Below are 24,819 nucleotides of genomic sequence, written 5' to 3'. Positions count from 1 at the left end.
ATTCAACATCCTGCCTGGTTATCCCAACCCATGGATCTGCCACACGGCGGCAAGGTTGCTTTTGTTGTTGAAGTGAGACCTGCTGTTTCCCCATACAGGATCTATCCGAACAGCTCCAGCTTAAGTTTCTGGGATTCTAGACCTCAACCATTGTTTCAGGGCTGTAAGCTTCTCAGTCTCCAAAGGAAGGAATTTAGTCTCAGGTGCAATGCAAGAGGTCCAAGTACTTTTAACGTGTGTCAATGTGGTGTAGCGGCTGGAGTGTTAGACTATGACTGGAGCAGTTTTAGAAACTCAGATAAATAAGCTAGGCCCCAAATGGCTCTTTAAACCAAGGTTACATTTGCCAAAATGGAATACAGTGGTACCTCAGGTTAAGAACTTAATTTGTTCTGGAGATCCGTTCTTAACCTGAAACTGTTTTTAACCTGAGGTACCACTTTAGCCAATGGGGCCTCCCACTGCCACTGCGCCATTTCTGTTCTCATCCTGAAGCAAAGTTCTTAACCCGAGGTACTATTTCTGGATTAGCGGAGTCTGTAACCTGAAGCGTCTGTAACCCGAGGTACCACTGTATCTAGTTGCCCTTTTGGGGCATGATGGCTCTAAAGACTTCTTTCTCAAATGATGGTTGTGATTGATTCTCCATTAGACATCTGGCTAGTTCAGATGACAACCTTGAGCTAGGTTAGGAGTTTTGAGAACCTAAAGAAGAAAAGTCACTTGATCCAGGGACAGTCCCCATATATATTGTCCTGTTCCGACCTCTTTTTCTTAATGGTGCCTGCTTTCACTCCTGCTCCAGCTGCACAGAAAAAGCCATTTGGTTCCAGAAATTCATTCCGATTGCGCAGATAAAATATAACCAATAGAATTCTACAGGGTGTGTTGCTAGTGTGGGGAAACAGTCAAGATCCAAGGATCCCCAGATGAGGAAGATGTCAGGTACCATCCTGGCACCCAGGCATCTTCACGTGGTCACAAGCGGTTGAAAGCCAAGTACAAAATGACAGCACCTGGCTAATTTTGAACACTGGACCAGAGAGCAATAGCAGCATAGCAGGGTTGGGTGGTACCACCTTCTTGATGCTAGCATTGCTGCAGAGTACCTGGAAATTTCAGCAGTTAAATTGGTGCTGTACAGATGCACTAGTAGGACCACCAGGTTTGCTCTTTCTGGTGTGTCTGAACAGCTTTGCCCTTGCCATGGTTCTGCTGCTGTTCCTTTTAGGTTCATCACAACAGAAGGGTTTTCCCCCAAACCCGATTGCTAGTAGGAGGCAGGGGGAGAGGAGAGTGAGTGTGTATGGTTGTTGCTCCTCCAGTTTGCAAAGGTGCCCAGAAGCCCCCAAAGGTTGGTGACCCCTGGTCTACTCCAACAGCCTTATGTGACCTTTGGACAGCTCCACAAATTACCAGCTTCTAAGAAAGAACACTGACTAGTGTTCCAAATCAGAGAAGGGCTCTAAATTATGCTAAACTGTTATTACAAAGGTAGAGAACTCTTAAAGAAAAATGTCTTTAAAGCAATCCTAGGTCCAGTTCAGCTACCACCCATTTTGTGAGGGTCAATTCCTGTGTCGCCCTGGCAACCATGGTGTAAATCATGGAAATCCAAATACAAGCAGTATCTTTTTAAACTTTTAGAGGTTTAAAAAACTACTGTGCATTCTAATATTGTTTTTCCAGGTTGGCATTCACCTGTCACAGGGCCTTTTCAGTGATAGCTCTCCAGATGTGATGCCTTCCCTAGTGGAATGTGCCTGTCTCCATCACTATTAACGTTCCAGAGAAGTGTGGAAAAAAACCCTGCCTACCCAGACATTTGGTGACTGTTTCTGGCAACCCCAGAATCACTGTTGACTGCTTTTAGGATGTTTTTAACTGAGACTGCTTTAATATGTTTTTCGCTGTAATTGTTCTTAGAATGTTTTAAGTGTTTTATAATGTTTTTGCTTTGCTCTGTTTTAAAATTATGCATCCGTTTGCCACCATGGGCTCCTTCGGGAGGGCGGGTGGGATATACATCCAAAAACAAACAAACAAACAAACAAACAAACAACGTGGCAAAGCTGGAATTCTGCCTATACCTTTTGTAAAACTGCCAAACCACCTGGATGTTCCTCACACCAGGTATTCATCTTTCCAGAGGGTGGAGGGAAGAAACCCTTTCATTTGCCTGGAAATGAAATGTTAATTATTATTAGTATGGCAGCTCTTTAGCGGTGCTTGTAACAGGATCGGCCGAGCCCGTGAACCTGGGTTGGCACACGCACTTGCAAGGAATAACACTATTATTGGTTAACATGTCTGGTTATTTTATAGACCTAGTTAACAAGAAGTGGGGAGGTGGGAGAATTCCTGTATCGTGCAAAGCATTTTTCCGCCTGTCGTTTGGAGCCTTGCCACTGTTTAAATGTAAGTCGATTTGCTGCCCTACCATCTGCAGTTTGATTATTTGACTATTCCCTGGCTTGGAGTCAAACCACAGCAGAACACCCTAGCCTGTGATTTACAACCCAGGCTGTGATTATAATGGTTTTATTTTTGTTGGATCTCTGTTTACAGACTCACTTGTCCTGCTGCACCGTGTTAGAATAACAATGAGAGAATTATTAGGTCTCATTAGCAACCATCGCGCATGGCACACAGTGCTTAAGTCATAGAGCGCTGCCTAAGTACTCTAGCAGCCTGGTTGTGTCTGCTTTCCGTTGCAACAGTGAGGTGTGGGAGGATGCCATCAAAAAAACCGAGGGCCATTAATTCTTTTCTGAGTAAATAGAGAAGACGTGTATTTCCTGGATTATCAACTTGAAAACAATTGCTATGGCAAGGGAACCGGGCTAGTTGTTTCCCTCATCAAGGTTATGTAAGGTCTCCTGTTCCCATCTCCCATAAAGGAAGAAAGCTGTTCACGGTGTTATGGAAGCAGGAAGTGGATTATGAAAACCGGAGACGAACTCTGGGTGCGCTGAGTTGAGCCACAGCTGGGAATATCTCTCACTTTGCCATGACAAGAAAACTGCAGTTCCCAGATGGGTTGATCTCCTATTGGAAGGAATGTGGGTCTAGGGCAGGTGGTGTACAAGTTAAAAGAATGGCTTACAATGGAAGAGGCATGGCATAAAAGGAAGTGTTCAGGAAGAGGAAGATCAGACAATTGGGATGCCATTCATCCCGACATCATATTTGTTACCAAGTGGAATCACCCCTGAGGAGACAGTTCTGAGAGTGGAGAAGCCAAAGTTTGTTTGGGCTCAGCTGGCGATGGGCAAATCTGTCCATTTCAGTTTCTCTCAGGGTATCATTTTTCCAACCCCATCAGTTCATGATTTGTTTTTAAGTCCTCATGAAAATTCACCAGCGTTTTAGTTTGGATTTCTCAAAACATATGCATTTTTATGCAAGCATTTTTCTCTGATAGAATGCATTTTTGGTGTTATTTTCACCGATCGATAGATTTGCATGCATGTTTTACCCTCATAAATGCATTTTTTGTACACATTACTCGACTGGAGTTCAGAATTTGGAGAATCCAAACAATGGGTGTGTTTTGGTCTTCATATTGTTTCATAAAGTGTGAATTAAGTAAGTATACCTTTAAACTGAGCTGAATTTCTGCCCCACCCCTTCTGCCAGCTCAGTCCATTAAGGGGGCCTCGCTGTTTTATTTCTCCTTCCAGTGCAGCTGGATGAATGGCCATCTTCATGGTTGCATCCTGCATTAAAAACAAAACAAAACTCAACTCAGTGGTAACTCTACTTGTGTGGTCTCATATTGAGTCTCAAGAGTCTCCCCATAGAGTTCCCCACAGCTGGACATGTGTGCAAGTAATATGTGCACAGGTGATATGGAAACTGCATGTTCTGCTTCCAGTCCATGTAAGACACTCGTGAATTCTGTAGAAACAAATCCTGTTTCCTGAGCAAAGCCGAAGACGTCTCCCATTGCGGTTTTCAGGTGGCTATTGGGCCTGCTGCATTAATTCTTTCAAAGCTTGGCAGAAACACCCCACGCCTCTCTTTCAGTCCTTTCATGTTCTGGGATGCTTAGGGCCAGAAAGAATAAACACTGTCCTGGAACAAAGTACAAAGCTCTGAGTCAGTCTCTGATGCCACTTGCCAGGACTTGAAGAGGTTCAAAAGACATGAGGGACCATAATGAGCCACAATGCTCTCCCCTCTCCTTGTAACTGTTCCCCAGGAGAGACATACTGTACTGTCACAAGAATGTGGAATGGACTTGCGGCTGAGGTGTTGTTTATTGCTTACTTACAAAATTTATATCACACACCTTCAACATAAATTTATGTTCCCAGAGGGGTTAACAAAGTTGTAAGAATAAAAAAGTATTATCATCAACAACAGCAATATTACTGCAGCATTATTATTATTATTATTATTATTATTATTATTATTATTAAGCTAGCCTACTTCCTCAGGTGCAGCAGAGGATACTGTTCCATCACCAGCACTGAGGTAAGAGCCAATGGCCAGTCCAAGCAGCTTCTGTATCTGGGATTGGTGGGTGCTACACCATCTTTTCTTTTGCCTCAGGCAACAAAATGTCTTGGGAGGCCTTGTGCTGCCCTTTGGACAAATGAATCTGGACACAATCTATGGAGAGGTTCCTTGGTGCATGCACTATTGAAATGAATGGGACTTGTGCAAGAGACGTGCACACAAGGTGTATTTCATGTTTGGGGCTGAGTCAAATGTGCAAATTTGTTGCTCGGCTTCAAGCGGTGACTTGCCCATAAGAACGAGCCATCACAGGCTAAAACCCACAGCGGTAACCCACATGCAGATGTAGATCAAAACTCAACTGCGAGCCATACATTGTACAGCAATGACATGATCTATAGATGCATGTAAGAACTACGGCCTGTGCTGTGCTCTGCGGGCCTGACTGCACCGTCTGTAGAATGCCTCTGGCAAGAAGAGCCAATGGAGCAGATTGCAGATGTTGTTGAACACATCAGCTCCAGCCAGCATGGTCAATGGTCAGGGAGCTGTAATCCAACACCTGAAGACCACTGCATTGGCTGCCCCTGGTTGGTGGTAACATCCCACAATCACGTGTATTTTTTTCTGGATTAAGTAACCTAATACGATCGCTTGCTGAGTGACCCAAGAAGCAAGCAGCTTTATAGGCTACAGGAGAGCAATAGCAGGACTCAGTGGTTTCTGGGTTAGAAATCCCAACCCACTCTGCTTGCTTACAGGAGAGGTGCTGCTTTCATTAGCTCCATGAGTCAAGACCAGTTAACAAGAAACTTGGCTGGATACTTATAGGAAGACTTGGCTGTGAACTAGCCCTGGGGCATTGTAATTCAGGAAGGTCAAGCAAAAGAGCAGGACAATACACATCTGGGTGTTTTCTTCCACCTGGGACAGCAAACAGTGGCTGTGCACAGCCAGAGCCATTAGAAATAGAAGCAGCTTCATCCAAAGCAGGCTGACATCAAACAAAGGAATATATTTAACTTAACGTCTTCCTATGCATGTGTGTCTAAGTGAATTTAATGGGATCTGACCCAGGAAAGAGTGTATAGGACTGTAGCTTCAGAAACATCAATGCAGTATATTCCTAGCATTACATGGTGGGTATGAGCTGTTCAGCAGTCAAGACAGACTGCTCCAGAAGGTGGTAGACTCTCCTTCATTAGAGATTTTTGATCACTTAATCATGGATACTGTAGGAGAGGATTCCCCTCATCAGCAGGCGTTTTGAGCAGACTGTTGAGGTCTCTTCCAACTCCATGATTTATTTTGCATTCATCCTGATTTGCTTGCACTAAGATGACAAGGAGGTTAGACTATAGTCACTTCAAGATGGCCTGTTTATTGAGCATTCATCCTTATTTGTTTGTAGGGCAAGTAGGGTGATGTTGGCTATATAATGAACATATTTATTCTGATTTGTTTGCTGCGAAGTTAGACTAGACTGTGTCATCACTAAGTGCTTTCACCATGCTTTCCACTGCCTTTCACTTTTGTTGTCATTATTACAAAAAGTCTGATCATCTGGGGAAGCAGGCTTGTTGTGCAAGACCCTCGCCATCAACTGCAACAGAGTAACCTGACTTTCCTGGGATGTGATCGAACCATGAATATTATATTAGAGTTTCCAGAAATGATGTGTGTGTGTGTGTGTGTGTGTGTATGTGTGTGTGTGTGTGTGTGTGAGAGAGAGAGAGAGAGAGAGAGAGAGAGAGATCTGTCCCTTTCTCTGAGTTTTTCCTAGTCAAACAGCAAGTTCACTAACTGCAACTTTTCAATAGCAGTATACTTAACAATGTGGCCATTGATTGATTGATTGATTGATTGATTGATTGATTGATACAGACAGTGTTGCCTCCCTCATTGGATAGGATATTAATAACAGCTCTATGGGATAGCATGTGTTGGTTTTATTAATCCCAAATCTCATCTCCTGATATATCTCCATATAATGGTAATGCAAGCTAATGATACAATCTCTGTGGTAGTTTCACAATCTATAGGCGCTCTCAGGCAGGTTTAAGCAGAGCCTTATGGATTTGCTTAAGGCCACCCACTGAGCTTCATTACGATCAAGCAGTATGGATCTCTTCCTGCCAAGCCCATTACTCCGCCCCCTATGCTATCTCCTGAATGTAATCTAGCTATATTAACTCTGTGTGGCCAGGGGGTGGTAAAAAGACCACCCCGTGTTCTTGCACCTGCCCTCAGACCCAGAGAAAGGATTCTGCTGACCCCAAAGGTGTCGTCAGAGAGCGAGCGGGTGGGTGGGTCATTAAGTCGTCCCCTCCCCAATGGGCTATCTATTGCAGCCGATCTGGTATGTGGGTGGTTTAGTTCACTAGCAATAGTACATGCACAGACCAGAACAAAGAGCACTAGCCACCCAGAGGTGAGTCTTTGAGAAAGAGTGGCTGTAATCCTAAGACTACTTCCGTGTGGGAAACTCCTGAACACCCCTGGGACCTACTTAGCAGCACACATGATTAGAAATGCAAATGAGACCTCCCAGCTAGATTACTATGCTGTCAGCTTTCACACACACTAGAATCTGCATGCAGCTTTGCTGGGGGAGTGTGTGTGTGTGTGTGTGTGTGTGTGGAGAATCCTTAGCTGTTCTCTAACATGCTCACTCCAGTTTTTGCAAATTGGGTCCTCACTTAAAGAGGGCATGTATTGCGGTAAGACCTGGAAAACCGAGACCCTGTGTTGTGGGTGGGTACGACTGGTCAGCCACAACACCCAACTGGTGGGTCCCTCAAAGTTGGGTACAATCTGGCCAATGGGACACAGTCCAAATGGTTCGAGGGACCTATTTATGCCCATGCACGTGACCCAGAGCTTCCTCTTTCAGTGTGTGCATTTGGAACACCTGCCCACCTCTCCGTACTTTTAGGGCTTGTTGCGCTTGACCTTGCTATGCCGTCGTGTGTCGCCTGTCGTTGGGACAGGGGCACGGCAGGCATTTTCCCCACTTGGCTGATTGGCTGTTGCCATTTGGGTTTTGCCTGCCACATAGCAAATTGTCACAACTTGTAAGGTTGCAGATAGGCTCTGGTTCAGGTGATAGGGATGGGAGAACACTCTCGCCATCCCTATGTGAAGGGTATTCTGTTAAAGGAATCCAGGGACTCGATGGTTTGGTCAACCCCTGAGAGGTGGTTGTGCCCGTGCCTGAGTCCAGGGGGATATTTGGGTGGCGGAGTTAGCCTGTCCTGGCTTTCCGCTTATCCAGGTGTTCACCCTTGGCTGACCTATGCTGGAATCCTGGGTCAGCGCTACCTACATGGCAGGGAGCTTGTCGAACCAGAGCCTATGCAACCAGTCACCTTCTGTAATCAATAAAGTTGTGGCCTAAATTCTGCCAAAAAAGCCAAACCAAAATTTGAGTCAAGTGTGAATTTATTTAGGGGGGAGGTTTCTGGGTCTGAACACGCAATGCCCCTGCTCCTCAAAAGGCGTGCTAAAATAATTTTGGGTTCAGCAAAGGCACCTCCAGTGGAGCAAGGGTTATAGCCTCTTCTTAAGTATCTAACAGATGTGATTCACATGAAGAGAAGACCCCAACCTTTGCAGTTCTTTGGTTCAGAAGACAACTGATTGCATTTATATCCTACAGCCTGAGCGGGGAGTCTATATCCTTCCATGTGTTAGACTACAACTTCCATCATCCCTGACCATTCACCATGCCGGTTGGGCTGATGGGAGTTGGTGTCCAATTACATACAGAGGACCACAGGTTCTGCATCGTAGTTTTATGCAGCAGGCAGTTGACAGGGTAAGGGTAGGGGGATGCATTGGGACCTGGGAGACCAGGATTCAAATCCCAACTCAGACATGAAGCTCACTGGGTGACCTTGGGGCCAGTCACTGCCTCTCAGCCAAACCCACCTCACAGGATCACCTGTCACGGATCCTTGAGTTGAGATTCCTGCATTGCAGGGGGTTGGACTAGATGACCCACAAGGTCCCTTGCAATTCTACAGTTCTATGATTGGGGATTACATGAGCAGGGGGGTAACCTCAAGCAATTCGAAATAGGAATAGAGGGATCATCAGCCACTGATGTCTGCTGTGCACCTGTGGAAATCTACAATTGCCACATTTATTAAACGCTTGGCTGACTACTTACAATGGTGTTGTTGTTTTTTTAAAAAAAATCCATCTGTGGGCATGTGTCTGCGTGTATGCATGTTATTTAAAAAATGCTGAGATAACAGTATTCCAGAAACTTTACTTTTTGGTGATGAAAGCTGTCCGCCGTCTGCCCCTGCCAGAAAAATGAATAGCAGAGTATCAACAGGTATCCTGAGGATCACTTAGCTATAGACCGATCTTTGTGTTTAGTATCTCTTACACTATTTCAAGCTGTTAACTGTGATTTACAATATTGCAAATGCTGACATGCGATTTTGTTTCTGGGTCAGCTAGATGGGCTGAATTGCACACTTGAGCCATTCTGGTTCCTCCACTGAGGAGCAGATGTTGAACCGTCTTCATTTCTCCTCCTCAGAGGACCATAAGGGATGTCTGGTCACACCTCCAGTTTCCAGTGAGGTTATGGAATTGACTAAGTGGGAGTTCTCTCTGCAGCACAGTACAGAACGGAGCCAGAAAAATGTTGTTGTAGCTGTGATCTGCTATGCAGATGTGGTTCAAAGTTGCTGGGTGTTGGAATAATCACCTCAGGTTGCAACTTCTGTGGTGATTTCTCCTGGGTCACTCACACACAAATGTTACAGAAAATATATTGCTCTGAATAGCAGCAGCCTGCCAGGCAGAAATTCAACTGGTATGCTATACCCCAACTGGAAGATACAGGAATGAGAGAGGTTCAAGTGTACATTGACTGGTCAGTGTCAAAGGCTCAGGCACTTTTTCCATTAGGGAATTTTGAGATACAGTCCTGAGCACATTTACTAGACTATGGGTAGGCAAACTAAGGCCCGGGGCCCTGATCTGGCCCAATCGCCTTCTAAATCCAGCCCGCGGATGGTCCTGGAATCAGTGTGTTTTTACATGAGTAGAATGTATCCTTTTATTTAAAATGCATCTCTGGGTTATTTGTGGGGCATAGGAATTCATTCATCCCCCCCCCCAAATATAGTCCAGCCCCCCACAAGGTCTGAGGAACAGTGGACCGGCCCCCTGCTGAAAAAGTTTGCTGACCCCTGTACTGGACAGTCAAGGTTACAATTCTACCTGCATGGGGAATAGCAATGGGGGAGAAATTAGTTTTGGTGCTAATTTAAAGCAGAGCCTCCGAAATCTGCACTTTCCAAAACAATTATGACAACTGAAACATAGCCATTCATTCTCATTCAATTTTTGCAATGTAGTTCTCCAACCAAACTATATTTGCAGGACCCTGCTTAGCTTTGCAAATGTGCTAACTGTTTTAGTGCTGCACCACTTGTCCTACAGGAATGTAGAGAGCAGGATTTAAGACTGGAAAAATGAGAGATTGATAAAACTGAAGTTGACTAGTCCTTCCATTCCTAATTGGGAGTAAGAACCCATTGGAATAAGACACACACAGTGTTCTACTCTAAGTCTCACCGGTGCTCAGCCAAACTTAGGCTTCTATCCAACAGTAGTCCTACTCAAAGTAGGCGGATTAATTTCAGTGGATCTACTCTGAGTAACACCCAGTGGGCTGCAACCTTTACCTCTCAATAAGCCTGCTTAGAATCACGGTGAAAAGGAGGAAAACTGCTCTCCCATTTGGAAAAATGTCTGGAGAACAAAATGCCACAAAAGGCATTTTAATTTGGCTGGAGTCCTGAGCTGCCGCTTACTCAGCATAATGGCTAACGCAGCCCCTGTGCCTGCCTTAATGGGATAAATAAGGAAGATTAATCAGCTTCCTTAATGTCCCTAAAAAGGCAAGAGCCCAAAGCGATCTATCCAACTGAGAAATAACTGGAAAAAGGTGGTTTCCCTCAAAGTCGGGACTAATGAAAATATGCGGCTTTCAAAGAAGGCAATCATGATCATTACTGGAGAAAGAATGCAAGCCACAACATGTGGTCTGTCTGTTGTGGCTTGGCATATCTTCTGTGGTTGAGCCCCTGCCCCCCTCCCAGCTAGCCATTCAAAAAATGCACCTGCTGAGTAGGAAATAAGCTGATGGGCAAAGGAAGGACCAACATCTGTGGTATCAGATTCACTCCACATTGCCATCCGTTTCTCTGTAAAAAAGCAAAGCAAAACCCTCCCCTTGTTTGGAAAGCTCATTGCATAGGAGTAACACAGGCTCTCCAGCATTCTCTACTCAGAGGAATGTGCTATTATAGGGAAGCTGCTTTATGGTCATTCAAACCATTGTTCCATCTAACTCAGTATTGTCCACTACACAGGTCTACTTGGCAACGCCAGGAACTGGGCACCTTTTCCACAGGTGCTACAGCCCTCCATACACGTATACTCCTTGGAAGTCAGCAGGTGAGGCGGACATGTCTATGACTGGGATCATGGCACACAACTATTTAGAAATATGTCCTAAATTTTCTAGTCAACTGAACCTACTCTGGTGTACACTGCTTTAGGAAAAGCTAAATCAGGTGATGTGTATACAAATGCACAATTTAGTAGAAAGTGTGCATACAGTGGTACCTCGGGTTAAGTACTTAATTCGTTCCGGAGGTCCGTTCTTAACCTGAAACTGTTCTTAACCTGAAGCACCACTTTAGTTAATGGGGCCGCCTGTTGCTGCCGCGCCGCCGGAGCACGATTTCTGTACTCATCCTGAAGCAAAGTTCTTAACCCGAGGTACTATTTCTGGGTTAGCGGAGTCTGTAACCTGAAGCATCTGTAACCTGAAGCGTATGTAATCCAAGGTACCACTGTATATTGTGCAAAATAACATGCAAAATGCATTGTGCAGGGGATTTGACCAAAATGTGCATATTTGTCAAAATGGCACACAAAGAAAGTGTATACTGTATTAGTACACATTTGCACCCAAATGCAGAGAAATTATATCTATCTATCTATCTATCTATCTATCTATCTATCTATCTATCTCTATCATCTATCTATCTATCTATCTATCTATCTATCTATCTATCTATCTATCTATCTATCATCTATCTATCTATCATCTATCATCTATCTATCATCTATCTATATCTATCTATCTATCTATCTATCTATCTATCTATCTATCTATCATCTATCTATCTATCTATCTATCTATCTATCTATCATCTATCTATCTATCTATCTATCTATCTATCTATCATCTATCATCTACCGGTATCTATCTATCTATCTATCTATCTATCTATCTATCTATCTATCTATCTATCTATCATCTATCATCTATCTATCATCTATCATCTATCTATCTATCATCTCAGATTGCTGAGGAAATGTAGAGAACTGAACAGGAAAAATGAGAAATGAAATGGTCAAATTCCCTCTAAGTTCCATAGAATTTACTGCCTAGTAAGTGTACTCTTCTTTCTTGGAAATAAACCCTACAGAATTTGATTACTTGAGAGTAAACCGGCTGGAAATTGGGACAGCCCTTTGAAACCTTTCTCCCTTTACAATTCAAAGCCCAAGATGTCTCCCGGAGAGCAAGCCTGCTTGGAGATCACCTAAAGAACCTGGAATCTCCGAAGTTTCCCTTTAGAAAAACCACCCTGAGAAGGAGTGCGCTGGTTTTCCAATGAAGCCTCAATAGATATGAGAAGGAGGGATATGTTTAGAAATCCTTTCTATGACCTGCGAAATTGGTGATCATTTAATAACAGGGTATATAACGATCATGCATTGGCAGAACATATATGTGGTAAGTACCATGTAATCACCAAGCAAACTCCTAATTATTTTAGGCTTACAAACCAGGACACGTGTTAAATGATATTTTGGGAACCATCGAATATAATTACCAAGCTGTTTAACTCTGGAGGAACACAAAATTACTATGCAGTTGCACCATGACTATATAGTTACTGACCATGCCCCATCTTCTCCTTTTTGGATGCTAAATGGCACATTTGACCGTAGATGAAGAATACTTTGTACATTAGCTAACTTGTGCATACTTCAGTTTGAGTAGCTATTTCATTTATTTTTCTTGGTTAACACTGGCAGATATTTGCTGGTGTACTCAGAGAAGTTTAAAAGGCCCATTATGTAACGCCAACAAAACCCAAAGCCAAGTTGCCAAAGACCCAGCTCATACTGGCAAAGGAAGACGGCATTGAGAATTGCTAGTTTATGAACCAACTTACAGAAGAGCCTAAAAAAACCCAGGGAGGTCCAAAATTTCCCCATCTAATTTCTTGTCTAATCATAACTATTGGCTTCTCTCATTAGAGCCCGAGAAAGAAATTCTTATATTTGCCTTGCCTTTCACTTTCTTTCACAAGGTATTTTCATTCCACTGTTATGACTCAAAGAGCCCCCCAAGAATCAGAGAATAAAAATGGTCCATAATGCCCTACATTTTGTCCAAGCAGCTCAGCATAGGGGATGCGGTTTCCCCTCTCCTCTTTTTATCCTCAAGACAACGCTGTGAGTGTGTTAGCTTAGGGTACTCTGATTGTCCCTAGATTACCCAGTGAGCTTCATGGCATGGTGGAGATTAGAACCCTGGTCCAGCACCTTAACCACTGCACCACAACAAACTCATATCACAATCACTGACATCAAAATAATCATCAGCAAAAGCGAGTGGAGCCCATTTGTCCTGGAGCCTCTGGCACAACTTGCTCAAAAGAAGTCAGAAAAGCCTGGCATGGGGTCTTGATATATTTGAGGGTTTGTTAATCTCAAGTGAGTGGTCTCCAGCTGCCCCTGAACTTCCCAGTGTTCCTTCATCTACTCTTCTTGTTTCACATTTAAACTGCTGTGAAGAATCTACAGTTTGTCTAATACAAGAGTCAGCAAACTTTTTCAGCAGGGGGCCGGTCCACTGTCCCTCAGACCTTGTGGGGGGCCTGACTGTATTTTGAAATTTTTTTTGAATGAATTCCTATGCCCCACAAATAACCCAGAGACGCATTTTAAATAAAAGGACACATTCGGATCCAGCCCAATTGCCTTCTAAATCCAGCCCGCAGACTGTCCGGGAATCAGCATGTTTTTACATGACACATTCTACTCATGTAAAAACATGCTGATTCCCGGATGGTCCGCGGGCTGGATTTAGAAGGCAATTGGGCCTTAGTTTGCCTACCCATGGTCTAATACATCCTATTCCTGTGCGTAACCAGTGGAACTTTTGATCCCTTTATCGTTGCCCACAATTTGACAGCAGGAATGTTCTAATTCAGCTTTCATCTCTGGGGTCTTGGATGCCGCTTCCTGCACAGATATGTTCACACTGAAGGGACTCCTCCAGACTCTCGATGTTTTCCAGGAGGTATTCAGGCACGTACCAGGGAATTTAAGTTTCCACAATTAAAGTGCTGTGCAACCCTAGTACAAAAAATGCTTTAAATTACAACAACAACAACAAAACAACAACAACCAACAACATAATTTTGCGGTTAAGAAAGTGATGAATAAACACAACAAAAGGTGTGGAATGAATGGGAAGACAAACAAATAGCCCACAAGCAAATCAGGAAGAATGCTTCTGCACACACAAATCAGAATTAAATCTCAATAAAGACCATAGCCATAATAAGCTTGTAGTATAAGCATTTGTGGCTGGGAGAAAGAATAAAGATTTCTACATAGGATTTCATTAATATCATATTAGTTCATGATGCTACTTCAAATGCATATGATATTTGTTTGTTTAGAATATTTATTTGACACACAAACAGAAACACACAAACACATCTCTCTGTATATTAGCCCACTTCTCAGGGCAGTTACAGATGACCTGTTCATTTCACATTCATCCTGATCTGCTTGTAAAATGTTTATGCAGGAGTTAAACTATGCCCTGTTTATATTGAACATTTGTTCTTATTGGTTTATGGGGCAGTTATATAACAATGAGCATTCATCCCAATTTGCTCAAAGAGTGTTTACACGCCTTCCCCATTAATCAGTCATTCGTCCCACACTTTTCCATGCATTTCCCCATGAGTTTCCAAACTGAAAAACAGTTCCAAAATAGTTAGATAGCGGCAAGGACATTAAAATGGTGGTTAAGCAACAAAATAATTTACCTTGAACAAAATTCTCCCCAGAATGCCCAGAACAATGTAACAGCCCCCCCTCTCTCTGTGTGTGTTGGCCACAAGGCACCAGGAGGACCATTGATCAGTTTTGCCCCTATGCTTGAAATTCATCCCCATCTGCCCACCCACTAACTAACTCCAAAAAATGCTGAATGGAGGTGGGTGGGAGCATTCCAGCCCAGCGCTTCCTTTCCCCCTGAATAAGAAATTTCTTTGCATATTGGGAGAGCAAAAGTCCCCAAACTGGGGCATGTTTGCAAAGAAATCACAGAGTTTTCTTCATAGGGAATTTGCCTTTGGGTTTGTGTGTGTGTGTGAAATTGGTTCTGCCCTTCATAGTTTTGCCTGCTGGATGGTCTTGCCTCATGACAGGACTATTTATGGGTGTATCTGTTCTATCATTTCTCCAAGGAACCCAGAGCACAGCTTCTGCCTCACTAGAATCTGAGGTCAGTCAGACTGAGGCAGACGACTTCCCTGAGGGCACCCAGTGAGTTTCATGGCTGACTGAGGGTTTAAAGCTGTTTCCTGGTCATTTCAAAACGGGGATCCTTATCTTATTTGTTTTACCTTTGCTGCCAAAAGGCCTAATGCCTCTGGATACCAGTTGCTGGGAATCGTAAGTGAGGAAAAGTACTGTTGCATTCTGGTCCTGCTTGTGGGCTCCTCATGGGCCTCTGGTTGGCCACTTTGAGTACAGGTTCCTGGACGAGATGGACCATTAGCCTGATCCAGCAAGACTCTTCTTATGCTCTTAGCCTTTGGATCTTTTATTAGAAGAACCAACTGGGCGAGCTGGCACCAAGTCTGCTTGCAATGTGTTGTTATGCAAGAATGCCCGCTTTGGGGAACGGTCTGTGCGCATGTACAGAATTAGCAAAACATCCCACCCTGCCAAGACGGCCTTGCTCCCCCAGAGCGTGTTTGGCAAGCCTGCCGTCAGCAGGTCAGAGCTTAGTCAAAGCAACAAAAAAGCCACACAATGCTATGCAAAGTCTGACGTGTGGCAAACAGAGGGCCTACGTGCTAACTTTGTCTCCTCAGAAAGGCCAAGATGCCACTCAGGCATATGGCTTCACTGCATGCACAGGCCTGTTTGCTGCTTTCATGCAAGAGCAGATACGGTTCGCCTCAAGAAACATAATCAGCCGTAGCCCTATATTGTCTTTGAAGAAAAGAGGGTGGTTTACAAAGGAAAAGAAAAATGACTCTTGCTCTCTTAACCCATTAGGAGCTTTGTAGCAGGTGCCCGTCATGAGAATGAGGGACTCATTTACCCAGCAGAGGGCCTCTCATTTGGACCTGCCCTACGGTTGCCGGGTAATTTGATGTTCAGTTCCAGGACTGTAGGAAAGATGCTGAGATTGCTGCAGACAGCCTGTGTGGTACAGCGGTTGGAGTGTTGGACTTGGGCCTAGGGGTAGGGTTCAAATCAGCCGTGAAGCTCACTTGGTGACCTTGTAGGCCAGTCACTCGCAGCCTAACCTACCTCATAGGGTTGTTGTGGTAGTTAAATGATGAGGAGTATTACCATGTACCTCAAGCTCCTTGAGGAGAGAGGTGGGATATAAATGCAAACAAGAAAACAAGAAATAAATAGATAAATGTATGTGAGGGTCCAGCAAGGCCCTTCACCTCGAAAATGCTAAAATGTTCATGGCATTATTTATTCAAATTGGTCAGTTATAATTAAAGTTTATGTTTCATAACTACTTAGGAAGGTAGATGGAAAACAAGGACATTTGACAAACTGGAACTGAGCGACACTCAGCAGTTTTCTTTTTCAGGGATTATGGTGGAGCCAGTTTCCTGAGCTTGCTTTCTGTGGGTTCAAATTCCCTGAGTTGACATTGGGTTTCAAGCTCAAATGGGAGTCTCTCCACTGAAAACATTCTCCTTGCCATGTTTTCCACCAGAAATGAGCAGACTCTGCAGGGCACCGCCCTTTCTGAGAGCAATTTTGCTGGAGACCTTGCCGACAATTGGCTCCAGTTTGCAGACCATAATAATAAACTTCTTGGAAAAAACTGGGCTGAGTTTTGGAGTCAAGCTCTTGCCAGTTTCGGGTTTCCTAAGGTATGTTTCACACCACTGTGTTATTATTAACTGCTAGCCATTACTTATTTGCAAAGGATGAAAATTATGAAGCCCAGTTTACTCCGTGCCTGAGAGATCCATTAAATGAAAGGAGGAATACCTGTTTTTCAGTTGCAATTGTTGGAAGGTGTTAAGACAGTGGATATCTGAAACCACCGATTCTGGCAAAGGGTCCCAGGTACATTATTCTGAGCCACTCTCTTGCGTGCTCTCTGCTGTTCTTGCCACAATTCAGATGATTTTTGACTAATGATATAGCAGGTGGCAAGTAACAGAACAGGGATTCAAGCTCACTCCAGAACTTTAGATTTGTGCAGTTAAAGTTTATCAAAGCACTCGGTTACCTTGGTGCTTCAAATCCACAGTTCTTAAAAAACAGAATGGACCATTTGTGGTTAGAAATGTGATGGGAGGAAGCCCTGAAAAGTGCAGGGTGGGTGAAGGATTAACAGGAAGATGTGTAAACACCACACCAGCAAATCAAGATGAACACTCACTGTTGAATAACCTCCCCACAAATGAATTAGAATAATGCTCAGTATAGACCAGATATACCGTATTTTTTGCACCATAACACTCACTTTTTTCCTCTTAGAAAGTAAGGGGAAATGTCTGTGCGTGTTATGGAGGGAATGCCTACGGGTGGCATGCCTACGGATTTTCCTCCTCTAAAAACTACATGCGTGTTATGGTCGGGTGCGTGTTATAGAGCGAAAAATACGGTAATCTAACCATCACAGCAGCTTTGTACAAGCAAAGCAGGACGAATGGTCTTCAAAGACGAGATATAGGACGCTCCCAGACTGTGGCTATTCTCTGGTGGGATTTGGCCGCATGCCAGAAAATGCAGGTTGCACACTTATAGTTGATTGGGGAGGTCTTGCACAACAAACCAGCTTCCTCAAAAGATTGGACTTTTTGAGATAAGGAAGGTGACGGGGATATTGTTGCATAGGCAACCCATGAACAAATCAGCATGAATGCTCATTGAATAGCCATCATGGTTTAATCTCCCTGCAAACAGAAACAGGTAATCTGGAAGTGTCCATAGTCTAACTTCTGCATAAGCTTTGTACCAACAAAACAGGGTGAATTGTGATTAAACAGGTTGTCTGGAGTAACCCCAAGATGACAGGGTTTGACTTTGTCCTTTAAACCACAGCAACCTTGGACAGAGTTGGCAGACTGCTCCTGCACCCTGAAGCCCATGAGGGTTTTTTTTGTTTGTTTTTTACATTCCCACATGCTATGGTTTCCATTCTTAAGGAAATCAGCCCTGAGTGCTCACTGGAAGGACAGATCGTGAAGCTGAGGCTCCAATACTTTGGCCACCTCATGAAAAGAGAAGACTCCCTGGAAAAGACCCTGATGTTGGGAAAGATGGAGGGCACACGGAGAAGGGGACGACAGAGGACGAGATGGTTGGACAGTGTCTTCGAAGCTACAAACATGAGTCTGACCAAACTGCGGGAGGCAGTGGAAGACAGAAGTGCCTGGCGTGCTCTGGTCCATGGGGTCACGAAGAGTCGGACACGACTAAACGACTAAACAACAACAACAACACATGCTAGGGTTGGTGGTAGAAATTGCAAAAATGTTATCCATTTCCTATCAGGTTCTTGAGAGTAGGGCTCTCTGCGTGGGTTGCCTTGAGGCAATACCTGTACTTGATAAAAGAGTGTTGATAGCTTGGTGACGTGCTGCCATGGGAACTAAATTGATGCAGGAACATATTGGGGATATTCTGAACTAGAAAAATGCAGAGAAGGGGGCACAAACATTAGTTTGTTCATCAGTTGAAAGACTGCTGGTTGATTTTTAAAGTGGTCAACACAGCCTTAATATGAGTGCAATTGAAGTGCTCAAACTGACCATTTGTAAAAGTTGAAACTTCATGAGGCTTATCCATGCCCAAATCCCAGTGTGCCATTGGTCACTCCCAAGTCTCCTGTTCCTTTTCCGATGGGCTGAAATCACCAATTGTTGACTTCTACCAGTCATTTTTGTGGAGCGCCTTCCAGCCTCAACAGCAGAAGCTATACTGCACCTCAGAATCAGCCTTGTGTGTTGGACGTGGGGTGGGGGTGGGGGACAGGACCGTGGGCCAGGCTGGGACTATTTGGTCTCTTGCAGATTCAGCAGCTACACTGATTTACAACCACTGGGATTCTGGCCCAGAATTTTATTGTAACTGTAGATCAGGAAGAGCGAACTTACTGAAGGTCACAGACGCTTCAGGTTACAGACTCTGTTAACCCAGAAATAGTACCTCGGGTTAAGATTTTGCTTCAGGGTGAGAACAGAAATCGCATGGCAGCGGCGCGGCGGTGGCAGTGGGAGGCTGTATTAGCTAAAGTGGTACCTCAGGTTAAGAACAATTTCAGTTTAAGAACGGACCTCCAGAACAAATTAAGTTCTTAACCCGAGGTACCCCTGTACTACTATTGCACCAATGGCATGTCTCAGAATAAACCCATGAAAATAACAACCCAGTTTGAAGGGGCCTTGTGTCTCTAATGGTAGGGCTGTCCTCTGGTCCACCTAGTGGAGAGTTGCTGTCACTGCCTGGTCCCTTGCTGAAGACCCCATACAACAGCAGTTTTCAGCACCATGACACCCTGGGGTGCCTTGAATGATGGTCAGGCAACACTGGCATCTTTCGTTCCCTCCCTCCTCTGATGCCCTCTCACCTCTCTGCCTCCCAAAGGCTTGTGTGGCTGCTGCCACTGCTGCCTCCCAAGGCGAGTAAGATGCTGGCCTCACATTCACCTTTGGCCAGTCTCTGTTGGGCCCAACTAAGGCTGGAGGCATCCTCTTCCCAGGGTGGGGTGAGGTGAGAAGGCACCTCTCTTTGGGCAGGGGGTGGGGTGGCTCAGAGACCAGGGGCGGTGGCAGTGGCTGCCCGGAGGACTCCCAAGGAGAGGGAGGAGGCGAGGAGGCTGAGGGAAGACTCCACAAGGGAGGGTGTTGGAAAAGGGGTGAGGGGCTTCTAGCTCTGCAGACAAGGGGTGACATAACTGGGCTTCTGAGACTTGGAGCATGTCCACAGGGGAGCTGCAGAAAGAATGTAGTTGGTCAAGGGAGCTGTGGACTCCAAAGGTTGCAAACCTCTGCCTTACACCTTTGAGGCAGCCCTGTCCATTGAATACCCACTAAACAAGCACTGGGTCCCTTTGTTAAAAGAGCTTTTAGATTATTTGGAATCTAAAAGCAAGAATCATGTTTGTCTCCCTAGCAGAAGCATCCCTCCTCCTTTCATTTGCCTTTCCCTGTGACTCTATCCTTTTGTATCTTTTGGTCTTTGCTTCAATATCCCATTGACAGTTCATGACTAATTTGCTGCTGCCTTCAGCTATAAAAAGCATCTTGCAGCATCTCTTGCCTTTACTGTTCCCCCCTTCCCCCCATCCTTTTCATGGGCCTGTGGTTTGGGTGGCTTCCCGCCACAGTGTTATTCATTTATAACACCATAACAATCTGATTCCTTGCTGCTATTTTTAAAGTAATTACATTTAGGCTAGAACGATGTTACATAGAGCAGCAGCACCATGCTAATCAAGCACTGGGCCACTATTTAATCACCGAAATGTGTTCTCTAATGAAGAAGCAGCTCTTTGATATCCGAGCCACTTAAAGCAAGCCATCTTGGCAATATTGCTCGGTGCAGAACCCTTTTAATGCCACCTGCCACCGTCCGAGCCAAGATTGCCTTGAAGCAGCCAATGCCAGAATGTAATGCAAACGGTTAGCGGGAGCAGGAAGAACAAAGAAAATTACATTTGGTCCCTTGGGTCTTTCGGGCTAATCTGCAGAAAAGCCTTGAGCTAGTAAGATCCATGAGTCACTTTGTTTAGCCTTCTGTATTCTGTTTGCATTAGAGTTTGGCACAATGATTTAAGGAGCTCTCCGTCTCAGAGGATGGTCTGAAGGCACATGGGGCCAGGACCAAGCTGAAGAGAAGCAGATTTGGGTCTAGAAATTGTGGCGACACATCTTTCTCTGGCTTCTTGGAGATGTGTACTTGGCACTCTGGAGCACCAAATGTGTTTCCTCCCACCTCCAAAGGGAGACTCTTTGTGGTAAGGAAAATACACTGGAAGGTGCAGGATAACACTTGCAAAAAATGTGACATTGCATAACCTTCCCACAAAACAAATAGAAATGAATGCTCAAGAAATGACTGGTGTCATATAACGTCCCCAAAACTTTGTGCAAATAAATCAGGATGAATGCGTAAGAAACAGGTCACCTGGAAGTGATCTATATACTGTATGTTCTTCTGGTGATTGAGGTACCCTAGTTCTCTTAATAGCCGAGGCTTTCAGAAATCCTATTCCGTGAGATGAAGGTCACCAGAATCAATACATCAGGGGTAAACCTGGCCTTGTTTCTTCTTGATTCAGCAATGCAGATGTCAGTACAAAGTAGTCCACGTGCATCAGTACAAATCCTAAGAGCCGCATTAGGATGATATGTGTAGGTGGCAAAACCATAGCACAAAGAACTTAATCCCCTAAGTGCAACTGAATGCTAATCGGGGAGGGAAACTAATCAGAGAAACCCTGTGTAATTCTTCCCCAACTGGCAGAATGATTGACAGGGGGAAAGGATCTCTGAAGGGTGTAGCGCATGAGAGCTGTCACTTTTCAGATTAGGCACCGGCAAGCCCTAACGACATCCTGATAAGAAATGCTCTCAGCTAAGGGAGTTTATTATACAGGCAGGCCTCCAACAGCTAAAGACTTGGCTGGTTATTTCAAGCCAATACTTACCAGTAAATGTAATAATACTAATCCAGCCCTTCACATTTATCTGCACTCCCCTCCCCCCATTTACAGCCTTCATCCTCCAGCCTTTGAGAATGTCTCTGGCTCACATTTGCCTGTTTCCCACTGAGGAGGTGGTGCTATTCTACTTCAGATTGCTGCAGGACCCCCCCCCTTCATATGACAATGTTATTCCATACCTTAAATTTCTATCTCCCTGCCTACCCCTCCACATCGAAACTAGGAGATAGAGGGATCAGCTAGTTCAACCTCCAGTTTTTTAAAAAGGATTTGTTGACTTGAAAATGAAGAGAAGGACCCAGTCATGGCTAGGGCTATATTACGGACCTGGATTTCCAAGGCTGCATGTTTACTGAGAGGGAGGAGGGTGAGGCAGCAGGGAGCCTGCTGTTGTGCAGGCAGTGTGGCAGTGCCAATCGGCACTCCTGACAGGATGCCCGCACCACTTCAAGCTCCCTGCTGCCTTGTTCGTCTCCATCTCTCCATCACCAGAGGTGACACACAATGGGTCCCTTCCAACTCTTCTGCTTCTATCATGAGAGAGGTGTTTCCAGCTCCCCCATCCCTTACCCATGGAGGTCTTATAAGAAGCTGCTGCAGGACTGTGAGCAACAACCTGGCTCTTAGGACCCAGCCGAAACTGTCAAGCTCCCTCGTTATTTTTTGCTGTTGCCAGAAAGTGTAATGTTCTTAAGGTAATCTTGTTGCATTTATATTACTGAAAAGTTGGGTTTTTGTTTTTTTAAAAACACGTTGCTATATTTGCTATTACCATGTTGTTCTATTATGCAATTTGGACACTATTCTTGTGTGGGTTGGTTCTGAGTTGCATTCCTGTTGTTATCTGTCGCAAGCTGCTTTTGGCATGATTCTTTTTGTGGAAAGTGGCGTGCAAATAAAATCATGAAAGAACGAACTATGAATACATACATATTATACATATAAGATGGCTTAGGTCCCTGGAGAGAGGAATGGGAGCAGAGCCTATATATGCAATGTCAACCTGACAGGAGGAGGAGGAAGAGAAACATACGAGGGGGAACACTTTGAAGACCATGCGGCATTTAGGCGTTTGTACCCCCTGGGGCTTCCACAAGTCTTCGTTGGTATATAAACACATGTACTAACGCTCAAAGGGACATGGGTGGCACTGTGTTCTAAACCACAGAGCCTAGGGCTTGCTGATCAGAAGGTCAGCGGTTTGAATCCCCGCCATGGGGTGAGCTCCTGTTGCTCGGTCCCTGCTCCTGCCAGCCTAGCAGTTCGAAAGCACGAATGCAAGTAGATAAATAGGTACCGCTGCAGTGGGAAGGTAAACAGCATTTCCGTGTGCTGCTCTGGTTCGCCAGAAGCAGCTTAGTCATGCTGGCCACATGGCCCGGAAGCTGTACGCCGGCTCCCTTGGCCTATAGAGCGAGATGAGCGCCACAACCCCAGAGTCGTCCGCAACTGGACCTAACGGTCAGGGGTCCCTTTACCTTTACTAACTCTCAAAAGGAGCCTTGGAGCTTGGGGAGGAAAGAATGTTATCTAATATGCTCCAATTTTCTCATCTTCTTGGTGACTCTATACTTTCCCTACAGAAAAAACCACACATTTGTGCCACTTGCTTGCTGACAGCTTTGATGCCTACAAGCAAAGCTTACAATTTATAAGCCTGTACAAAAAGGGGGGGGGGCAGAGGGAAAGAGTGTGACATGTTTGGATCATTTTAAGAGGTGCTTTGAACAGCCTCTGAAGCTAGAAGAGGCACTTGGCGCTGTAGCAAAAATAGCACATATTGCCAAGGTATTTCCAACATGAGAAATGCAAATAAATAAATTATGATGGACATGCAGGCCTTGACACTACTAGGACCATTAGTCAAGCTAAAAAAACCCTCACCGTAGATATGCCCTAAAGAGCGAGAGATTGCAGAGGGAGTATTTAACCCTAAAGTCGTACTGGGATAGCTCAGTTGGTTGAGCATGAATCTCAAGGTCATGGGTTTGAGCCCCGCATGTGGCACAAAATTCCTGCACTGCAGGGGGGTTGGACTAGTTGTCCCCCATGGTCCCTTCCAACTCAACAATTCTATGATTCTATCATGGATGTCTATGGCTGGCCAAACACTGCAGGGAAAAAGGAGTTTTGAAATGCACGGGTGGCTCATAACATCCAGCCTGCAATCCAATCTGGTTGTTCCATGCATAACTTTATAAACATCTATCATGTCGTTCACCTCTTCTTTGCCTTTGCCTTCTCTCGAAACTAAAAAGTCCCCAAACCATCAACCTTTCCTCTTAAGGGAGCTGCTCCATCTCCTTGGTCATTCTGGTTGCCCTTTTCCAACTCCACAATACCCTCTTTGAGGTGAGGCAACAGTATTCCAAATGAGCTTGGCACTCTAGATCTGTATAACCACCTGATGGTATTGGCAGCTTTATTTTCAATTCCTTTCCAATGATCCCTAGCATGGATTTTGCCTTTTCCACACTCCACCCTAGTGTCCGATACAGGGGTAGGTGTCCTCCTGATGTTCTGGGACTACTATTCCCATCATGCTATGGCCATTAGCCATGTTGGCTGTGGCTGATGGGAGTTAGAGTCTGACAATGTCTGGAGGGTGCCACTGGTTTGATCTTTGGGAACAATTTTTTATTATTTTTTATTGAGAAGGCTCTTAAACTGCTTCAACAGAAAAGCTCTCTGAGTGGTAAAAATAAAATTAAAGATGAAATACAACCAAAATCCACAGTCCTTGCCGACAAAGGTCTGTATAGTTAAAGCTATGGTATTTCCAGTAGTGATGTATGGAAATGAGAGCTGGATCATAAAGAAGGCTGATCACTAAAGAATTGATGCTTTTGAATTATGATGCTGGAGGAGACTCTTGAGAGTCCCATGGACTGCAAGAAGATCAAACCTCTCCATTCTTAAGGAAATCAGCCCTGAGTGCTCACTGGAAGGACAGATCCTGAAGCTGAGGCTCCAATACTTTGGCCACCTCATGAGAAGAGAAGACTCCCTGGAAAAGACCCTGATGTTGGGAAAGGTGGAGGGCACAAGGAGAAGGGGACGACAGAGGACGAGATGGTTGGACAGTGTTCTTGAAGCTACCAGCATGAGTTTGACCAAACTGCAGGAGGCAGTGGAAGACAGGAGTGTCTGGAGTGCTCTGGTCCATGGGGTTACAAAGAGTCGGACACGACTAAATGACTAAACCACAACAACCATTCTCATAAAGAACAGATTATATTCCATCCTAAAACTGTGCAGCACACCCAGAACCTCCTAACTAGAAG

General features: G+C 44.7%; 1 long non-coding RNA gene across 2 annotated transcripts in view; it reads right to left on the bottom strand.

Annotated features, from left to right (window-relative positions):
• LOC310826316 overlaps positions 1-24,819 on the bottom strand; it is a 66,112-nt gene that overhangs the window by 5,728 nt on the left and 35,565 nt on the right. For both annotated transcript variants that reach the window (XR_014555733.1, XR_014555734.1), the window contains exons 2-3: positions 3,628-3,719; positions 2,091-2,179 (exon numbers count right to left, since the gene is read on the bottom strand). This is a non-coding gene — a long non-coding RNA (uncharacterized lncRNA). The remainder of the gene's footprint in view (positions 1-2,090; positions 2,180-3,627; positions 3,720-24,819) is intronic.

The sequence above is a fragment of the Podarcis gaigeae genome (genome assembly GCF_964106915.1).
Source record: "Podarcis gaigeae genome assembly, chromosome: 10".
NCBI classification, from domain to species: Eukaryota; Metazoa; Chordata; class Lepidosauria; order Squamata; family Lacertidae; genus Podarcis; species Podarcis gaigeae.
This window is presented reverse-complemented; position numbering and strand designations above follow the sequence as displayed.